This window comes from Oncorhynchus keta, chromosome 8, assembly GCF_023373465.1.
Source record: "Oncorhynchus keta strain PuntledgeMale-10-30-2019 chromosome 8, Oket_V2, whole genome shotgun sequence".
Classification (NCBI taxonomy): domain Eukaryota; kingdom Metazoa; phylum Chordata; class Actinopteri; order Salmoniformes; family Salmonidae; genus Oncorhynchus; species Oncorhynchus keta.
The window spans coordinates 41,904,443-41,914,442 of record NC_068428.1 but is presented as its reverse complement, the minus strand read 5'-3'; the positions used below and the strand labels follow the sequence as shown (position 1 = coordinate 41,914,442).

At 53.5% G+C, this 10,000-nt stretch overlaps 1 long non-coding RNA gene across 50 annotated transcripts in view; it reads right to left on the bottom strand.

The window, feature by feature from the left end:
• Positions 1-10,000, bottom strand: part of LOC118378385 (uncharacterized) — a 210,909-nt gene that overhangs the window by 22,255 nt on the left and 178,654 nt on the right. For all 50 annotated transcript variants that reach the window (XR_008141241.1, XR_008141243.1, XR_008141248.1 and 47 more), the window contains exons 6-7: positions 5,846-5,897; positions 1,089-1,153 (exon numbers count right to left, since the gene is read on the bottom strand). This is a non-coding gene — a long non-coding RNA (uncharacterized LOC118378385). The remainder of the gene's footprint in view (positions 1-1,088; positions 1,154-5,845; positions 5,898-10,000) is intronic.

The following is a 10,000-nucleotide window of genomic DNA, read 5'->3' as shown; positions in this document are numbered from 1 at the left end:
CACCGCCTCATAATCACATCACACTGGTACCCACCGCCTCATAATCACATCACACTGGTACCTACCGCCTCATAATCACATGACACTGGTACCTACCGCCTCATAATCACATCACACTGGTACCCACCGCCTCATAATCATATCACACTGGTACCCACCGCCTCATAATCACATCACACTGGTACCTACCGCCTCATAATCACATCACACTGGTACCCACCGCCTCATAATCACATGACACTGGTACCTACCGCCTCATAATCACATGACACTGGTACCTACCGCCTCATAATCACATCACACTGGTACCCACCGCCTCATAATCACATCACACTGGTACCTACCGCCTCATAATCATATCACACTGGTACCCACCGCCTCATAATCACATCACACTGGTACCTACCGCCTCATAATCACATGACACTGGTACCCACCGCCTCATAATCACATCACACTGGTACCTACCGCCTCATAATCATATCACACTGGTACCTACCGCCTCATAATCACATGACACTGGTACCTACCGCCTCATAATCACATGACACTGGTACCCACCGCCTCATAATCATATCACACTGGTACCTACCGCCTCATAATCATATCACACTGGTACCTACCGCCTCATAATCACATGACACTGGTACCCACCGCCTCATAATCACATCACACTGGTACCTACCGCCTCATAATCATATCACACTGGTACCCACCGCCTCATAATCACATGACACTGGTACCCACCGCCTCATAATCACATCACACTGGTACCTACCGCCTCATAATCATATCACACTGGTACCTACCGCCTCATAATCACATGACACTGGTACCTACCGCCTCATAATCACATGACACTGGTACCCACCGCCTCATAATCATATCACACTGGTACCCACCGCCTCATAATCACATCACACTGGTACCTACCGCCTCATAATCACATGACACTGGTACCCACCGCCTCATAATCATATCACACTGGTACCCACCGCCTCATAATCACATCACACTGGTACCCACCGCCTCATAATCACATGACACTGGTACCCACCGCCTCATAATCACATGACACTGGTACCTACCGCCTCATAATCAGCCAGCTCCAAACGAGTCTTGTTCTGCATGGTCCTCTTGCACAGATAGATAGCTGGAGAGAGAGAGAGAGAGAGAGAGAGAGAGAGAGAGAGAGAGAGAGAGAGACCTGAGACTGAGCCTTATCAGTGGTTCTGTAAAATCCGTTCCCTTCAATCCATTCATCCCTCTCCCTCTCCACCCATCCCATCCCTTCCTCCCTTCCTCACCCTGCATCGCTCTTACCTTCTCTTCTCTCTCTCCCTCTCCCCTTCTCTCTCTCCCTCTCCATACATCCATCCATCCATCCATCCATCCATCCCACTTTCCCCACATCCATCCATCCATCCCACTCTCCCTCTCCCCATATCCATCCATCCATCCATCCCACTCTCCCTCTCCCCACATCCATCCATCCATCCCACTCTCCCTCTCCCCATATCCATCCATCCATCCATCCATCCCACTCTCCCTCTCCCCATCCATCCATCCCACTCTCCCTCTCCCCATATCCATCCCACTCTCCCTCTCCCCATATCCATCCATCCATCCCACTCTCCCTCTCCCCATATCCATCCATCCATCCATCCATCCCGCTCTCCCTCTCCCCATATCCATCCACCCATCCTCCCTCTCCCCATATCCATCCACCCATCCTCCCACTCCCCATATCCATCCATCCACCCATCCTCCCTCTCCCCATATCCATCCATCCATCCCACTCTCCCTCTCCCCATATCCATCCATCCCGCTCTCCCTCTCCCCATATCCATCCACCCATCCTCCCTCTCCCCATATCCATCCATCCATCCATCCATCCATCCCACTCTCCCTCTTCCCATATCCATCCATCCCACTCTCCCTCTCCCCATATCCATCCATCCCACTCTCCCTCTCCCCATATCCATCCACCCATCCATCCCACTCTCCCTCTCCCCATATCCATCCATCCCACTCTCCCTCTCCCCATATCCATCCATCCCACTCTCCCTCTCCCCATATCCATCCATCCCACTCTCCCTCTCCCCATATCCATCCACCCATCCATCCCACTCTCCCTCTCCCCATATCCATCCATCCATCCATCCATCCCACTCTCCCTCTCCCCGCATCCATCCATCCCACTCTCCCTCTCCACATATCCATCCATCCATCCTCCCACTCGCCCTCTCCCCATATCCATCCATCCATCCCACTCTCCCTCTCCCCATATCCATCCATCCATCCTCCCACTCTCCCTCTCCCCATATCCATCCATCCATCCCACTCTCCCTCTCCCCATATCCATCCATCCATCCCACTCTCCCTCTCCCCATATCCATCCATCCATCCTCCCACTCTCCCTCTCCCCATATCCATCCATCCCACTCTCCCTCTCCCCATATCCATCCACCCATCCTCCCACTCTCCCTCTCCCCATATCCATCCATCCATCCATCCCACTCTCCCTCTCCCCATATCCATCCATCCATCCATCCCGCTCTCCCTCTCCCCATATCCATCCATCCCACTCTCCCTCTCCCCATATCCATCCATCCCGCTCTCCCTCTCCCCATATCCATCCATCCTCCCACTCTCCCTCTCCCCATATCCATCCATCCATCCACTCTCCCTCTCCCCATATCCATCCATCCCGCTCTCCCTCTCCCCATATCCATCCATCCACTCTCCCTCTCCCCATGTCCATCCATCCATCCCGCTCTCCCTCTCCCCATATCCATCCATCCCGCTCTCCCTCTCCCCATATCCATCCATCCTCCCACTCTCCCTCTCCCCATATCCATCCATCCATCCCACTCTCCCTCTCCCCATATCCATCCATCCCGCTCTCCCTCTCCCCATATCCATCCACCCATCCTCCCTCTCCCCATATCCATCCATCCATCCATCCATCCATCCCACTCTCCCTCTTCCCATATCCATCCATCCCACTCTCCCTCTCCCCATATCCATCCATCCCACTCTCCCTCTCCCCATATCCATCCACCCATCCATCCCACTCTCCCTCTCCCCATATCCATCCATCCCACTCTCCCTCTCCCCATATCCATCCATCCCACTCTCCCTCTCCCCATATCCATCCATCCCACCCCCCCTCTCCCCATATCCATCCACCCATCCACCCCACTCTCCCTCTCCCCATATCCATCCATCCATCCATCCATCCCACTCTCCCTCTCGCATCCATCCATCCACTCTCCCTCTCCACATATCCATCCATCCATCCTCCCACTCGCCCTCTCCCCATATCCATCCATCCATCCCACTCTCCCTCTCCCCATATCCATCCATCCATCCTCCCACTCTCCCTCTCCCCATATCCATCCATCCATCCCACTCTCCCTCTCCCCATATCCATCCATCCATCCCCTCTCCCTCTCCCCATATCCATCCATCCATCCTCCCACTCTCCCTCTCCCCATATCCATCCATCCCACTCTCCCTCTCCCCATATCCATCCACCCATCCTCCCACTCTCCCTCTCCCCATATCCATCCATCCATCCATCCCACTCTCCCTCTCCCCATATCCATCCATCCATCCATCCCGCTCTCCCTCTCCCCATATCCATCCATCCCACTCTCCCTCTCCCCATATCCATCCATCCCGCTCTCCCTCTCCCCATATCCATCCATCCTCCCACTCTCCCTCTCCCCATATCCATCCATCCATCCCACTCTCCCTCTCCCCATATCCATCCATCCCGCTCTCCCTCTCCCCATATCCATCCATCCCACTCTCCCTCTCCCCATGTCCATCCATCCATCCCGCTCTCCCTCTCCCCATATCCATCCATCCCGCTCTCCCTCTCCCCATATCCATCCATCCTCCCACTCTCCCTCTCCCCATATCCATCCATCCATCCCACTCTCCCTCTCCCCATATCCATCCATCCATCCCACTCTCCCTCTCCCCATATCCATCCATCCCACTCCCCATATCCATCCATCCATCCCGCTCTCCCTCTCCCCATATCCATCCATCCCGCTCTCCCTCTCCCCATATCCATCCATCCTCCCACTCTCCCTCTCCCCATATCCATCCATCCATCCCACTCTCCCTCTCCCCATATCCATCCATCCATCCCACTCTCCCACTCCCCATATCCATCCATCCATCCCACTCTCCCTCTCCCCATATCCATCCATCCCACTCTCCCTCTCCCCATATCCATCCATCCCACTCTCCCTCTCCCCGCATCCATCCATCCCACTCTCCCTCTCCCCGCATCCATCCATCCCACTCTCCCTCTCCCCATATCCATCCATCCATCCCACTCTCCCTCTCCCCATATCCATCCATCCATCCCGCTCTCCCTCTCCCCATATCCATCCATCCATCCCACTCTCCCTCTCCCCATATCCATCCATCCATCCCACTCTCCCTCTCCCCATATCCATCCATCCCACTCTCCCTCTCCCCATATCCATCCATCCATCCCACTCCCCATATCCATCCATCCATCCCACTCTCCCTCTCCCCGCATCCATCCATCCCACTCTCCCTCTCCCCGCATCCATCCATCCACTCTCCCTCTCCCCATATCCATCCATCCATCCCACTCTCCCTCTCCCCATATCCATCCATCCATCCCACTCTCCCTCTCCCCATATCCATCCATCCCACTCTCCCTCTCCCCATATCCATCCATCCATCCCACTCTCCCTCTCCCCATATCCATCCATCCATCCCACTCTCCCTCTCCCCATATCCATCCATCCATCCCACTCTCCCTCTCCCCGCATCCATCCATCCCACTCTCCCTCTCCCCGCATCCATCCATCCCACTCTCCCTCTCCCCATATCCATCCATCCATCCCACTCTCCCTCTCCCCATATCCATCCATCCATCCCACTCTCCCTCTCCCCGCATCCATCCATCCATCCCACTCTCCCTCTCCCCGCATCCATCCATCCCACTCTCCCTCTCCCCATATCCATCCATCCATCCCACTCTCCCTCTCCCCATATCCATCCATCCATCCCACTCTCCCTCTCCCCGCATCCATCCATCCCACTCTCCCTCTCCCCGCATCCATCCATCCCACTCTCCCTCTCCCCATATCCATCCATCCATCCCGCTCTCCCTCTCCCCATGTCCATCCATCCATCCCAATCTCCCTCTCCCCATATCCATCCATCCATCCATCCCACTCTCCCTCTCCCCATATCCATCCATCCATCCCGCTCTCCCTCTCCCCATGTCCATCAATCCATCCCACTCTCCCTCTCCCCATATCCATCCATCCATCCCACTCTCCCTCTCCCCATATCCATCCATCCCGCTCTCCCTCTCCCCATATCCATCCATCCATCCATCCCACTCTCCCTCTCCCCATATCCATCCATCCCGCTCTCCCTCTCCCCATATCCATCCATCCCACTCTCCCTCTCCCCATATCCATCCATCCCACTCTCCCTCTCCCCATATCCATCCATCCCACTCTCCCTCTCCCCGCATCCATCCATCCATCCCACTCATCTTCCATCCCTCCAACCCTCCTCCATCTCCCCTCCTCTTCACCCTCTCCCGGTCCTAGTTCCTCCCTGCTCACCCAGGGAGGTGTCCACTGGAGCTGAGTAGTCTCCTGATTGTGACTGCTCTGAGAGCTGTGAGCTATCTATAATGTTCTTCGGGAGTGATGGGTGACACTGTCCTATAGGAGATGGTGTTATGATTTCTAGCCCCTTCAGTGAAGGACTCTCCACCTATCACAGAGCTTTGATTTGAACGGGAATTTCTGTTCTACCATTTCTATGGACTTACCATAGTCTGTGTTCTCTGGTTCCCAGCAGTTAGAAGGCCAGAAATATGGAGCCTGAGGGTCAAGTATGGGAGAAGTGGATAGAAGAGGGGAGGAGAGAAGGAGAGGAATAGAGAGATGTTTGGACAGAAGAGGGGAGGAGAAATAGAGAGGAGAGGAATAGAGAGATGTTTGGACAGAAGAGGGAAGGAGAGAAGGAGAGGAGAGGAATAGAGAGATGTTTGGACAGAAGAGGGAAGGAGAGGAGAAGAATAGAGAGATGTTTGGACAGAAGAGGGAAGGAGAGAAGGAGAGGAGAGGAATAGAGAGATGTTTGGACAGAAGAGGGAAGGAGAGAAGGAGAGGAGAGGAATAGAGAGATGTTTGGACAGAAGAGGGAAGGAGAGAAGGAGAGGAGAGGAATAGAGAGATGTTTGGACATAAGAGGGGAGGAGAGAAGGAGAGGAATAGAGAGATGTTTGGACAGAAGAGGGCAGGAGAGAAGGAGAGGAATAGAGAGATGTTTGGACAGAAGAGGGCAGGAGAGAAGGAGAGGAATAGAGAGATGTTTGGACAGAAGAGGGGAGGAGAAATAGAGAGGAGAGGAATAGAGAGATGTTTGGACAGAAGAGGGGAGGAGAGAAGGAGAGGGATAGAGAGATGTTTGGACAGAAGTGGGCAGGAGAGAAGGAGAGGAGAGGAATAGAGAGATGTTTGGACAGAAGAGGGGAGGAGAAGAGAGGAATGGAGAGAATGAAGGTATTATTGAGAGGTGAAAGGCATGGGGACAATATTAAAGAGGCAATAATTTACAGTAAAAACATTTGTCATTTTGTAAAGATATATACACTGAACAAATATATAAATATAACATGTAAAGTGTTGGTCCCACGAGCTGAAATTTCCCATAATGCACAACAAATGTATTTCTCTAAAATGTTGCCTACAAATTTGTTTACATCCCTGTTAGTGATCATTTCTCCTTTGCCAAGATAATCCATCCACCTGACCGGTGTGGCATATCAAGAAGCTGATTAAACAGCATGATCATTACACAGATGCACCTTGTGCTGGGGACAATAAAAGGCCACTCTAAAATGTGAAGTTTTGTCACACAACATAATGGCACAGATGTCCCAAGTTTCGAGGGATCGTGCAATTGACGTGCTGACTAAAGGAATATCCACCAGAGCTGTTTGGGATGCTCTGGATCAACGTGCACGACAGTGTGTTCCAGTTCCTTCCAATATCCAGCAACTTCAACACAGCCATTGAAGAGTGGGACAACATTCCACAGCCCACAATCAACAGCCTGATCAACTCTATCATATAATCAAGGTCAACGCCTGCATCGTTCTCTCCAATCATTCACTTCTTTAAGAGGAGGAATCAAGGTCAACTCCTGCATCGTTCTCTCCAATCATTCACTTCTTTAAGAGGAGGAATCAAGGTCAACTCCTGCATCGTTCTCTCCAATCATTCACTTCTTTAAGAGGAGGAATCAAGGTCAACTCCTGCATCGTTCTCTCCAAACATTCACTTCTTTAAGAGGAGGAATCAAGGTCAACTCCTGCATCGTTCTCTCCAATCATTCACTTCTTTAAGAGGAGGAATCAAGGTCAACTCCTGCATCGTTCTCTCCAATCATTCACTTCTTTAAGAGGAGGAATCAAGGTCAACTCCTGCATCGTTCTCTCCAATCATTCACTTCTTTAAGAGGAGGAATCAAGGTCAACTCCTGCATCGTTCTCTCCAATCATTCACTTCTTTAAGAGGAGGAATCAAGGTCAACTCCTGCATCGTTCTCTCCAAACATTCACTTCTTTAAGAGGAGGAATCAAGGTCAACTCCTGCATCGTTCTCTCCAATCATTCACTTCTTTAAGAGGAGGAATCAAGGTCAACTCCTGCATCGTTCTCTCCAATCATTCACTTCTTTAAGAGGAGGAATCAAGGTCAACTCCTGCATCGTTCTCTCCAATCATTCACTTCTTTAAGAGGAGGAATCAAGGTCAACTCCTGCATCGTTCTCTCCAAACATTCACTTCTTTAAGAGGAGGCATCAAGGTCAACTCCTGCATCGTTCTCTCCAAACATTCACTTCTTTTATTCAGCTTTCTGACTGGCTGGCTGACTGCTGTGAAGGGGATGCATTCCCTCCACGTAGGTAGGAGGTGAAATGTCATCGACTGCATCCCAACTGGCACCCTATTCCCTATGTAGTGCACTCCTTTTGACCGGGGCCAATAGGGCGCACAGGGCTCTGGTCCAAAAGTAGTGCACTGCACTGTACATGGAATAGAATGTTTTGTTTTCCCTCTGTGAAGGTCTCTGAGCCTCCTGGTACAAGAATCTCAGAGTATGAATGTTGATCTGGGATCAGTTTGGCCTTTAAGATCATAATGAATAACATTATGTCGATTATAAAGGGAACCTGATCCTAGATCAACACTGCTACTCTGAGAGGCTCTGTGTGAATAGAGACCCCCTTAACTGTTCTCTCTGTGGGTTCAGTTGTGATAAATATTTCACAGGATATTCCACCATTCATTATTAATGGGGGTCATAGACCCCCTTTGTAGAAACAGAGGAAGTATCTTAGCGGGTGTGGTGTTGTGTCGTACGGATCACGGATCAGGTTGGTTTTTGATTTGGTTCCATGACTGAATTGGAAAGTAACTGGTACTTTACAGTATATTTGGGGCGGCAGGGTAGCCTGGTGGTTAGAGTGGAGGGGCGGCAGGGTAGCCTAGTGGTTAGAGTGGAGGGGCGGCAGGGTAGCCTAGTGGTTAGAGTGGAGGGGCGGCAGGGTAGCCTAGTGGTTAGAGTGGAGGGGCGGCAGGGTAGCCTAGTGGTCAGAGTGGAGGGGCGGCAGGGTAGCCTAGTGGTTAGAGTGGAGGGGCGGCAGGGTAGCCTAGTGGTTAGAGTGGAGGGGCGGCAGGGTAGCCTAGTGGTCAGAGTGGAGGGGCGGCAGGGTAGCCTAGTGGTTAGAGTGGAGGGGCGGCAGGGTAACCTAGTGGTTAGAGTGGAGGGGCGGCAGGGTAGCCTAGTGGTTAGAGTGGAGGGGCGGCAGGGTAGCCTAGTGGTTAGAGTGGAGGGGCGGCAGGGTAGCCTAGTGGTTAGAGTGGAGGGGCGGCAGGGTAGCCTAGTGGTCAGAGTGGAGGGGCGGCAGGGTAGCCTAGTGGTTAGAGTGGAGGGGCGGCAGGGTAACCTAGTGATTAGAGGTGAGGGGCGGCAGGGTAGCCTGGTGGTTAGAGTGGAGGGGCGGCAGGTAGCCTAGTGGTTAGAGTGGAGGGGCGGCAGGGTAGCCTAGTGGTTAGAGTGGAGGGGCGGCAGGGTAGCCTAGTGGTTAGAGTGGAGGGGAGGCAGGGTAGCCTAGTGGTTAGAGTGGAGGGGCGGCAGGGTAGCCTGGTGGTTAGAGTGGAGGGGCGGCAGGGTAGCCTAGTGGTTAGAGTGGAGGGGCGGCAGGGTAGCCTAGTGGTTAGAGTGGAGGGCGGCAGGGTAGCCTAGTGGTTAGAGTGGAGGGGCGGCAGGGTAGCCTAGTGGTTAGAGTGGAGGGGCGGCAGGGTAGCCTAGTGGTTAGAGTGGAGGGGCGGCAGGGTAGCCTAGTGGTTAGAGTGGAGGGGTGGCAGGGTAGCCTAGTGGTTAGAGTGGAGGGGAGGCAGGGTAGCCTAGTGGTTAGAGTGGAGGGGCGGCAGGGTAGCCTAGTGGTTAGAGTGGAGGGGCGGCAGGGTAGCCTAGTGGTTAGAGTGGAGGGGCGGCAGGGTAGCCTAGTGGTTAGAGTGGAGGGGCGGCAGGGTAGCCTAGTGGTTAGAGTGGAGGGGAGGCAGGGTAGCCTAGTGGTTAGAGTGGAGGGGCGGCAGGGTAGCCTAGTGGTTAGAGTGGAGGGGTGGCAGGGTAGCCTAGTGGTTAGAGTGTAGGGGAGGCAGGGTAGCCTAGTGGTTAGAGTGGAGGGGTGGCAGGGTAGCCTAGTGGTTAGAGTGGAGGGGCGGCAGGGTAGCCTAGTGGTTAGAGTGGAGGGGTGGCAGGGTAGCCTAGTGGTTAGAGTGGAGGGGCGGCAGGGTAGCCTAGTGGTTAGAGTGGAGGGGCGGCAGGGTAGCCTAGTGGTTAGAGTGGAGGGGCGGCAGGGTAGCCTAGTGGTTAGAGTGGAGGGGCGGCAGGGTAGCCTAGTGGTTAGAG